Source organism: Gekko japonicus, unplaced genomic scaffold, assembly GCF_001447785.1.
Source record: "Gekko japonicus isolate JY-2015 unplaced genomic scaffold, Gekko_japonicus_V1.1 scaffold181, whole genome shotgun sequence".
NCBI classification, from domain to species: Eukaryota; Metazoa; Chordata; class Lepidosauria; order Squamata; family Gekkonidae; genus Gekko; species Gekko japonicus.
This window is the reverse complement of record NW_015171507.1, coordinates 634,304-644,164: the sequence shown is the minus strand read 5'-3', so window position 1 is coordinate 644,164 and position 9,861 is coordinate 634,304. Positions and strand designations below refer to the sequence as shown.

Genomic DNA, 9,861 nt, shown 5'->3' with positions numbered 1-9,861 from the left:
ACAGACAGCCTGTGAGGTAGGTAGGGCTGAGAGAGGTCTTTTGCGGACTGCTCCTGAGACAACAGCTCTGAGAGAAATGTGGCTTGCTTCCAAGGTCACCCCAGCAGCTGCATGTGAAGGATGGGGGGGATCAAACCTGGTTCTCCCAGATTAGAGTCTGCGCTCCTAACCAAACTGGCCCTCAGTCAACAATAGAATGTTTTGGAGGTCATCTTCCTCATAAACACACGGAGGTCGTTTGCATATGCGACTTGATTGGCTTTTGCCTCTAACATTCTAAACAGTTTGCTGTTCTGAGGTAAAATGTGTCCAATCTCCAGGTGAGGGCTGGAGATCCCTCAGAATTACAACTGCTTTCCAGATGGCAGAGATCAGTTCCCCTGGAGAAAATGGTGGGCTCTGTATCCTTATATGCTGCTGAGGTGGCCCCCCGTATGACAGCCAATGTGACGTAGCAGTCAGGGCTTCAGAGCACGGGAGAGGCTGCAGGTATGTGGGGGGTGGAAAGCTGAAGAGTGAGGGGGAAATAAAGGTAGGTTGATGATTGGCTGGGAAGGAGATAGGGTTGCCAACTCCAGGTGGGAAATTCCTGGAGATGTGAGGGATGGAGCCTGGAGAGGGAGAGGTTTCAGGAGGCGTTGGACCTCAACAGGTACAAAGCCATAGACTCCACCCTCCAAACCAACTATTCCCTTCTGGGGAACCATCCTTGCCAATCTCCAGGTGAGGGCTGGAGATCACTCAAAATTACAACTGTTCTTTAGGTAGCAGAGATCAGTTCCTCTGGAGAAAATGGTGGACTCAGTGTCATTATACCCTGCTGAGGTCGCCACAGCAAATTGACACTGAGTGTCCAAGGCCGGGGCACCCGCCCAGAGCCTCTTTCTAGAGGCCGTTGTGTTTATTTCCACAACGGGCCTTTTTCCTAGTTAATTCATAAGGTGCTGGGAAGTGCCATCAAGTTATAGATGTCTTATCCTAACCCTGTAGGGTTTTCAAGGCAAGAGATGTCCAGAGGTGGTTTGCCCTTTCCTGCTTCTGTGTAGTAACCCCGGACTTCCTTGGTAGTCTCCCATCCAAGTACTAACCAGGGCTGACTCTCCTTAGCCTCTGAGATCTGACGAGATCGGGCTAGACTGGGCCATCCAGGTCACAATAATTCATTGGGTCGCCATAAGTTGGAAGCGACTCGAGGACAAATAACACACAAGAGAGACGTTGCATGTTTTTATGTGTAGTATACGCACATCACTATTTATATGTATAATCCTGATTTACGGACAGCAATAAAATCGGAAATAAATAGGTATGTTTTACAGGGGGAAAGTCAGAGTAAAGAAACGAAGAGTGGTGCACAATGCCAATTAGAGGGGAGGGGCTGTGGCTCAGTGGCAGAGCCTCTGCTTGGCATGCAGAAGGTCCCAGGTTCAATCCCCGGCATCAACAGTCAAAAGGACCAGGCAATAGGCGATGGGAAAGACCTCACCCTGAGACCTTGGAGAGCTGCTGCCAGTCAGAGTAGAGAATACTGACTGTGACGGACCCAGGGGCTGGTTCAGTAAGGTATGGGTGATTCTGCACTAGACCTTAAATCCTGGTTCAACCCTGCCCCCGAACTTACATTCTATACCACACTAGAGTTCACCCCTGGAATTATTTTTTGTTTCCACATTACATTGAGGTCACCCAGGTTTTGCCCCACATGTGTTCCGGGATAAACGGATGCTGCTATAGCCAGGGATAATTGCAAGGTATTGTGTTGCGAGTTGAACTCTCATAAAACCAGGGATGGGATCCAAGTGTGGAAAGGACCTATAAGGCAGTTTCGTATGTGTGTGTGTGTGTGTTCATAGGATGCACCAACTCTGTTTCCACAAAAGAAAAGTGAAATTAAAACCAGGAAACTGATGGGGGTGGGTTCAAAATAGCAGAGATTAGAAATTCTAAATCATCCTTGCTGGGTGTGGGCATAAAGCATCAACGATGATTTAATATACGTGTTCCCTCTAAGCTGTGGAGTCTTGTGAGCAAAAATTCTACTTTGTGAGCTACTGGCATTAAAGTTGTGAGCGAGCAATTTGGCTGCTGCATAAATTAGTTTGCTCTGGAGCCATCCTTTCTGAGCGAGGACAAAAATGTGTGAGCCGGAGGCTAAAAAACTGTGAGCTAGCTCACACTAACTCAGCTTAGAGGGAACACTGCAACTATTAAACTGAAGTTAGGCTGAAACCCTCCAGCTTAAGAATTCACAGATTAAATAACACGTTCCTTTCCCCCTTGCCTGCTTCTTATTCCTCATTGCCCCCCAAATCAATGCAATGAATTAAGTGTGAGCTCCCCAAATCTATTGTTAACGAGATGCAAATTTTATAAAGCAATTAAGCAACACACAAGTTCCCCCCCCCCCCGAGGAGTTTCCTTCGGGAGCTGTTTGCAGCGAGCTGTCTACCCGTGGACTTGACAAGACTGCTTTCACGATAACTTTCTTTAGTTGAGACCAACCAAGTGCACACAAATGCTTAAGCCCGGAATAAAACTTTGTTGGTCTTTAAAAGTGTCACTGGACTCAAACTTTGTTCTGTGTTCCTTGGACAGAAAGTGCCCTCTGCTGGCGAAATGAAGGAAACGCAGGAATGTATGTGCCGAACCGTCAAAGGCACAATACTGCGAATGCCTGCCCCTCTGTGCGCCAGGTTTTTATGAAAGACTCACTTCTTGGAAAGGTTTTGTTGCCAGGAGCTCAGTTCAAAGAGTCCGGCATTTGATTTATAAAAACTGTCTTGTATCCTAAACCTACCTTTGGGTGGGGGGAACACCGCCTAGTATGGTCTTCTTTGGACTGTGCAATTCCAGAAAGCAGGTGAGAGAATCACCTGTCTGAATAGCCTCCCAGGTTAAAGACCCCATCCTCCATGCAGACAATTGCAGAACGTCAAAGAGGAGATGAAGCCAGGAAACTTTGTCATGACAAGGCTAACTTTTTGCATCAGAAATACTGCAATGCTCTCCTGGTTGATATAAATGTCTAGCCCAGTGACCTCAATGTGATGCCTTTTCTGGCATCTGCCAAGTGTGCGTGGGGCCAGGCAAGGTTTCTTTTCCCCCCATGAAGGCTTCTGATTGATTACTGAAGATTTGATTGGCTACGCAGGCTTTTTTTGAAGAAGAAGAAGATAAAGATGATGATAATGATGATATTGGATTTATACCTGCCCTTCACTACCTGAAGGAGTCTCAGAGCAGCTCACAATCTCCTTTCCCTCCCCTCTCTGGCCCCAGCTCCTGCCAACCTAGCAGTTTGGAAGCAAGAAACTGCAAGCAGATAAATATGGTACTGCTTCAGTGAGAAGGGAACAGTGTTCCGTGCGCCTCAGCGTTTAGTCATTCCGGCCACATGACCATGGAAATTACTTCGGACAGCGCTGGCTCTTTGGCTTGGAAACGAAGATAAGTTTAAACAAATATTGATTTATTTGTAAAAGAACAAAATATGTTTCTGGATATTTTTGAACTGTTTTTGAAGAAAGAAAATATAACTGACAAAGCCTGGCGTCACACACAATCTCTCATACATCAAAACTCAACTCTGACAGGCTTATCTCTGTCTCATGTATATAGCCACACAGGATGAACTCTCTTGCCCATATATAGCCACACAGGCTACTCTCTTGCTCATATAGCCACACAGGCTGAACTTTCTCTCTCATAGCCACACAGGCTAACTAAACTCCCACTGCTTCCTCTGCCACACAGACTCTCACACTGACTCTCCACACTCGTCTCTTCATGAACACTGAATCCTCATAGACATCTCTCCTCCCACACTCTCAGTCATCAGCCAATCACATCACACTTATCTCCCTCCATCACTCTCCTTACATTACTGCAGTCACACTAAACATTTAAAGAAACACACACACCCAAACCAGAAATCATTACAGTGCCGTATGACCTGACAGTGAAACCACTTAATGGATGAGACGGAGACAGGAGCCTCATGAGGTCAACTGGCTTCCCAGGCCTGGCGTGATGTCATTAGGGGACGCGGTGAGATCACCGATTCTACAGCCCGTGCCGTTTCTGAGCAGCGCTGAGGCGTTACTGTACTGAATGTAAGATATTTGTACTGAAATCAGACACTGGCATTCCAAAATAATCATCAGGGTTTTTTTTTAATGGATATATTATAAAATGGGTTTTAAAACGATGCTGCCAGTAAAGTTCATGGGGAGTCTGCATCATGGTTTACACGAAACGTTTTATTCCAAAATGGAAAATGTATTTGTTAATTAACTGCTAGATCCATGTCTCAGTGCTTACAGATGCGATTACATATCGTTTCCCAGCTTCTGCCGATCAGCTGGTTGCTCCCCCTGCTGGAATACAAATATGTATATGAATACTAAGGGGAGCGGTGGCACAGAGGATTTATCTTCTGGTTATAATAGTAACATCTGAGCTGAACAGGCTTGCTGTCAGTTCTAGCCCCGCACTGGTGTGAGCTACCAGCCTTGTCCCCAGCTCGCCGTCTACCCAGCGGTTCGAAAGCTTCGGCAAGTAGATAAAATGGGTACCACTGCTTAGAGAGGGTGGGCACACTGAACCCTCCCCCCCATGGGGCGGAGCGCTGTTAGCCGGCGAACGGAAGTCCAGCTCGCAAGATTGTAAAAGCCTAGAGAGATCACCTCAGCATGAAGAAAGCCTGTAATGGGCTGTTCCGGCCAGGCGGTGGCAGTGCAGCACTACAACTCGAAGGAATCTGGAGAAAAGCTGACGGCATCAAACCAGGCCGAGGAAAAATGCTGACCGGACCACGTCTCATCTTAGACTGAACGAAAGCCCTCGTCGGCTGCGAAGGTGTGTGATTTAAGATGTATATATGTTGTCCTCCCTTACCCCACAATCATTGTTAATCCCTCGTAAAAATGAGTAACTGTAAATCGCTCAGAGCCAGCAAGCTCTGCAGGATTGAGCGATCAATAAATTGAAAGATTATTATTATTATGTTGCCACGGCTTCTAGACTACTATCACATGCGTCATACGGAGTACTGCCCTTGACTGTGCGTGTGTGTGAAGGGCCATCAAGTCGCAGCTGAGTTACGGCAACCCCACAGGGTTTTCGGGACAGGAGATGTTCAGAGGTGGTTTGCCATTGCCTGCCTCTGTATCACAACCCTGGTATTCCTTGGCGGTCTCCCATCCAAGTACAAACCAGTGCCAACCCTGCTTACCTTCCAAGATCTGACCAGCTCGGCCTGGTCTGATGTTAGCAGGCGGGAGGCATGATAACAAACATGTTAGGGCAACAGCAAAGTGTTCCTGTGTTTCCAGGTCAAGTCCAAGGTGTTGGATACGGCATCCAAAGCCACATTGTATTATCTCAAACACATCTGTGTCCATCTGCTGTTCTACGGTGCTTCCCCGTAATTCTTAAGACCAAGAAGGTCTGTGTTAGAAACTGTCCTGTCTAGTTTGAATTTTTAATGCTTTGCTATCCTGTTCTGCCTTCTCTGTTCTGAGAGCCAGTTTGGTATAGTGGTTAAGTGTTTGATTCCCCACTCCTCCACTTGCACCTGCTGGATGACTTTGGACAAGCCATAGTTCTGGCACAGCTGTTCTTGAAAAAGGGCAGTTTCTGTCAGAGCTCTCTCAGCCCCACCCACCTCACAGGGTGTCTGTTGTGGGGAGGGGGAGGGAAAGGAGTTTGTGAGCCGCTCTGAGACACCTTCGAGTAGTGAAGGGCAGGGTATAAATCCAATCTCTTCTTCTTCTTCTTGAGCATGACTCTCCAGCATCCAATCTCACAGTACGTCAGCCATGTTTTCCTTCGCCTTATTCCTTGTACTAAATCATCTGTAAAATTTGTTTGGGATGTCTGCTACAAAGGCATGACAGACGCCAGAGTCTTGCTTGATAAAGTTTCGGTTCCGACAATAAATTCTTATGACTAACATTCACCGCCCACCCCCGCCCCCAATGCTTTGGAGTGTGTAACTTTTCTGCCACCTACTGTTTCGTTTTTTTAAAAGTACCAATATGCTTGTGAGCATGACAGAAGCATTCCATTTAGGGTTGCTAACCTCCAGGCGGGGCCTGGAGATCTCTTGGAATTACAACTGATCCTCATAAGACAGGGATCTGTTCCCCTGGAGGAAATGAACTGGCAAAGACTGACCAAGAGAGAGATCTTGGCGTCGTTGTAGATAACTCACTGAAAACGTCGAGACAGTGTGTGACTGCAATAAAAAAGGCCAACGCTGTACTGGGGATTATTAGGAAGGGAACTGAAAACAAATCAGCCAGTATCATAAAGCCCTTGTACAAATCGATGGTGTGACCTCATTTGGAATACTGTGTACAGTTCTGGTCACCACACCTCAAAAAGGATATTATAGCTTTGGAAAAAGTGCAGAAAAGAGCAACTAGAATGATAAAAGGGTTGGAACACTTTCCCAAGAAGAAAGTTTGAAGCACTTGGGGCTCTTTGGCTTGGAGAAATGACGGCTGAGGGGTGACATGATCTAGGTTTATACGATTATGCACGGGACAGAGCAGGTAGAGAAAGAGGTACTTTTCTCCCTTTCTCACAATACAAGAACTCGTGGGCACTCCATGAAATTGCTGAGCAATCGGGTTAGAACAGATAGAAGGAAGTCCTTCTTCACCCAAAGAGTGATTAACACATGGAATTCACTGCCACAGGAGGTGGCGGCGGCTACAAGCGTGGACGGCTTCAAGAGGGAACTGGATTAGCATATGGAGCAGAGGTCCATCAGTGGCTATTAGCCACACAAGGTATAGATAGGAACTCTTGGTCTGGGGCAAGGGATGCTCTGTATTCTTGGTTCTTGGGGGGGGGGCAACAGTGTGGGGGGGGGGCTTCTAGTGTCCTGGCCCCACTGCTGGACCTCCTGATATCACCTGGTATTTTTGGCCACTGTGTGACAGAGTGTTGGACTGGATGGGCTGTTGGCCTGATCCAACATTGGCTTCTCTTATGTTCTTATGTTCTTAAATGAATGTTTTGGAGGGTGGATTCTATGGAAGTCTAGGCTGTTGAGGTTCTCTCCTCTTCTCAAACCCCACGCTCCCAAGACTCCACCTCCAAATCTCCAGGAATTTCCAAACCTGGAGTTGGCAACCCTAACTTGAGAGTGGTGTGTGTGTGTGTGTGTGTGTGTGTGTGTGTGTGTGTGTGTACACCATTGTAAACTGTGGTTTTAAGCTGTGTTTTGTTATGCATTTTATGTATTTTTTAAGGATTTTTGCTTCCATTTATATTCTAAACCTTCCTACGTTTCATGAAGTAGAAAGGAGGGTAATAACAGTGCCATCCTAAGTAGGTCTACTCATTATTCCTACTCAGCTCTGTTCAATCATGCTTACTCCCAGGAAAGTGTTCTTAGGATTGCACCGTCAATCAGGGGTCTCCAACCTTTCTGAGCCTGTGGGCACATTTCGAATTCTGAGACAGGGTGGTGGGAACAACCCTAAAATGGCTGCCACAGGAGGCAGGGCCAAGCACACACAGGAAGCCCAAGTGCTGCCGGGGAGAACAGAAGTAATTAAAAAATACACCAGGAAAGAGAGCCAGCTTGGTGTAGCGGTTAAGTATGCGGACTCTAATCTGGGAGAACCAGGTTTGATTCCCCACTCCTCCGCTTGCAGCTGCTGGGTGACCTTGGGCAAGCCGTAATTCTGTCAGAGCTGTTCTCTCAAGGGCAGTTTCTGTCAGAGCTCTCTCAGCCCCGCCGACCTCACAGGGTGTCAGTTGTGGGGAAGGGAAGGAAAAGGAGTTTGTAAGCCGCTCTGAAGGGCGGGGTATAAACCCAATCTCCTCCTCCTCTTCTTCTATTTGAGTTTTTAGGGTTTTAAAAACTGAGTTTTTAATGGCTTTAACTTATTTTACATGGTACTGAATTAAATTGTTGTGAACCGCCCTGAGCCCCTGCGCAAGCGGGGAAGGGCGATCAAAAAAAAAAGTGTCAAATCTTTTTTTTTCTTTTAATTTTTTTATTTTCTAGTCTACAAAACTACAGAGTAACAAGGATCCATAATACAGAAATATAAAGTTATTGATACGTCTTTGTCATCTTAGCAGTAGAACGTGAAGATTACTAATGCAAAAGTGTTAAGCAAGCAATCATAATCTCTTTAACTAAGGTGTAAATATCATAAAATTAGATATACCTTAAAAATAAACAGGCTATCAGATTAAATCTGTTTTGCAATTTCCTTTCCTCTTATCAAAGTCCAAATTAGTTTTTAAATGGTTTAGGGGCAACAGCCCCTAGTTCTGCTTCAGAATCAGAGAGTTTTGCCAAACTCTTCGAGATGACATCACAGCCTTCCTCCTCCTCCTCCTCCTCCTCCTCCTCCTCTTCTTCTTCTTCTTCTTCTTCCTCTTCTTCTTCCTCTTCTTCTTCCTCTTCCTCTTCTTCCTCTTCCTCCTCTTCTTCTTCCTCTTCCTCTTCTTCTTCCTCTTCTTCTTCCTCTTCTTCTTCCTCCTCTTCCTCTTCCTCTTCCTCCTCCTCCTCTTCTTCTTCCTCCTCTTCTTCTTCCTCCTCTTCTTCTTCTTCCTCCTCCTCCTCCTCTTCTTCTTCCTCTTCTTCTTCTTCTTCTTCTTCCTCTTCTTCTTCTTCTTCCTCTTCTTTTTCTTCCTCCTCCTTCTTCCTCCTCTTCTTCTTCTTCCTCCTCTTCTTCTTCTTCCTCCTCCTCCTCTTCTTCCTCCTCCTCCTCTTCTTCCTCCTCCTCTTCCTCTTCCTCCTCCTCCTCCACTTTCTCAGGTCCATCTTCCGCTTCCTGTTGTTGCTTCAGGAACATCCACTTTATTTCTTATTCGCTGAAATTTCTTTGAGTTCCTTTTGCAATGTATCCAGTTTGACGTTAAGGTTGGTCATCTCCCAAACGACAGCAGTCAGTTTGGGAAAGTCTGTTACTTCCGGTCTGGTAGCCGGTGATGCTGTGCTGGCAGTTCGTATTATAAGTTTCGCTTTCGACACCATTTTTTCTGCGTGCGGTGTCATTGTTTATACAAGAGGAAAGTTTAAAAGTTCTCCATAAGTCTGGAATTTACCGCTTTCTTGCTGGTCCGCCACACACTTCATCGTAATCTGCTTCCTTCAAGCTGCCCGTTCAGCCTCCCGCTTTAAACTCAGTCATTTCGGGATCGGGCATTCACCTCCCCCTTCTGCTTGTTTGGGGCTTTGGGGCGGCTTTACAAGGAATGATTTATCGATTGTTTGCTGGATCATGGCTTCACTCACGTTTGTACTTACATTCGCTTGGCATGTAGAGAGGATTGCTTCTCCGGATCCTTGTACGCTCTGTCCGGTGTACGCCTCTTGGTGCCATGCTGGCTCCGTGCCGCGGGTGTCTATCGGGGCAAAAAGGTGCCTCAATCCTTTGGCTTCCGCCTTGGGAGAGGCACCTCTCGCACCCCAGGCTGAGACCCCCCTGCAAGGGGTCTGGGGGGTCCAAGATCAACTTGGACCCCCCACCCCATCGGCACGTTTGCGGGGCGCTCACATCAGAGCTGTGATGGAGCACACCCACACAGCGAGTCGCTGAAACCGGAAGTCTCAAAAAAAAGAGAGTCAAATCTAATAAAAATAAATAAATAAACCCAACACTGTGGTGACAAGTGCCACTGAAACACAATGTTATTTTACTCTGCGTAGCCAATCAGCTCTTCAGTGGCTACACCCTATTGGAAGCCCTATTGGGCATGAGCCCCATCTGGCCCCACCCACTTTGTAAAACTATTTGGTGTCCACCATGATGCCCACGGGCATGTCCGGGACCCTTGCTGTAAATGTTCTAAATAAATAAATGACCCTTCTGATGGACTGAGCCCTTC

General features: G+C 46.7%; 1 protein-coding gene across 1 annotated transcript in view; it reads left to right on the top strand.

Annotated features, from left to right (window-relative positions):
- The first annotated feature begins 4,838 nt into the window (after window positions 1-4,838).
- The window catches only part of CCDC92 (coiled-coil domain containing 92), a 49,724-nt gene continuing 44,701 nt past the window's right edge, over window positions 4,839-9,861 (top strand). Inside the window, exon 1 of the mRNA XM_015419303.1 lies at window positions 4,839-4,857. The gene's annotated coding sequence lies outside the window, so the exon portion shown is untranslated. The remainder of the gene's footprint in view (window positions 4,858-9,861) is intronic.